The sequence below is a fragment of the Corapipo altera genome, unplaced genomic scaffold, assembly GCF_003945725.1.
Source record: "Corapipo altera isolate COAL_440 unplaced genomic scaffold, ASM394572v1 57230, whole genome shotgun sequence".
NCBI lineage: Eukaryota > Metazoa > Chordata > Aves > Passeriformes > Pipridae > Corapipo > Corapipo altera.
The window spans coordinates 1-1,127 of NW_020892902.1; the positions used below are offsets into that span (position 1 = coordinate 1).

Here is a 1,127-nt window from a genome sequence, read left to right on the forward strand (position 1 = left end):
CCAGTCAATCCCAGTCCGTCCCAGTCCATCCCACTCCATCCCAGTCCCACCCAGTCCATCCCAGTCCCCCCCAGTCCATCCCAGTCCATCCCAGTGTGATGGTGCCGCCCCTCAGGTGAACAATTACCGGGGTCCCGCCCGGGTCCGGGTGTCGTTGGTGACCAAGGACCCCCCCCACCGCCCCCACCCCCACGAGCTGGTGGGCAAAGACTGTCGGGACGGGTTCTACGAGGCAGAGCTGCCCCCCGAGAGGAGCATCCACAGGTGAGACCCCAGACCCAAATTGGGGGGAACCACACCCCAAAATGTGCCCCCCGAGAGGAGCATCCACAGGTGGGACCCCAGACCCAAATCAGGAACCCCAAAATGGGGGACCCCCACCCCAAAACGAGGGACCCCCACCCCAGAACAGGGGGTGGGATCCCCCCACCCTTTGACCCCAGGACCCCCAAATCTCGGGGTCCCTGTCCCAGTGTCCGGGGTGACCCCCCCTGACCCTGGGGTGACCCCCCCTGACCCCCGAGTGACCCCCTGACCCCCCGGTTTTGGGGCAGTTTCCAGAATTTGGGGATCCAGTGTGTGAAGAAGCGGGAGCTGGAGGCGGCCGTGGCCGAGCGGATCCGCACCAACAACAACCCCTTCAACGGTACTGGGAGCACTGGGACGGACTGGGAGGGGGCTGGGAGGGACTGGGAGACACTGGGAGGGGATTGGGAAAGGCTGGGAGAGGGCGGGAGGGACTGGGAGGGGGATTTGGGGGCACTGGGAGGGGCTGGGAGTTATTGGGAGAGGGACTGGGAGAGACTGGGAGGAGGCTGGGGGGCACTGGGAGGGGGATTGGGAGGGACTAGAGGGCACTGGGGGGGAACTGGGAGTTACTGGGAGGGGACTGGAGGAGCAGTGGGGGTGTCTTGGGGCTGCTGGAGATGTCACTGGTTCATACTGGTTCATACTGGTCCGTACTGGGCAGTGCCTGCGGAGCAGCGGGGGGGTGAATACGACCTGGCCGCCGTCCGGCTCTGCTTCCAGGTGTGGGTGAGGGGCCCGGGGGGGCTGCGGCCCCTCCCCCCCCCGTCCTGTCCCACCCCGTCTACGACAACCGTGAGTGGGGACCCCCCCCAGACCCC

At 66.8% G+C, this 1,127-nt stretch overlaps 1 long non-coding RNA gene across 1 annotated transcript; it reads left to right on the forward strand.

Moving 5' to 3' along the window:
- The first annotated feature begins 82 nt into the window (after positions 1–82).
- On the forward strand, positions 83–1,098 carry LOC113942682. The gene is made up of 3 exons (XR_003526001.1): positions 83–264; positions 555–646; positions 971–1,098. It is a non-coding gene; the product is annotated as an uncharacterized LOC113942682 (long non-coding RNA).
- The last annotated feature ends 29 nt before the right edge of the window (positions 1,099–1,127 follow it).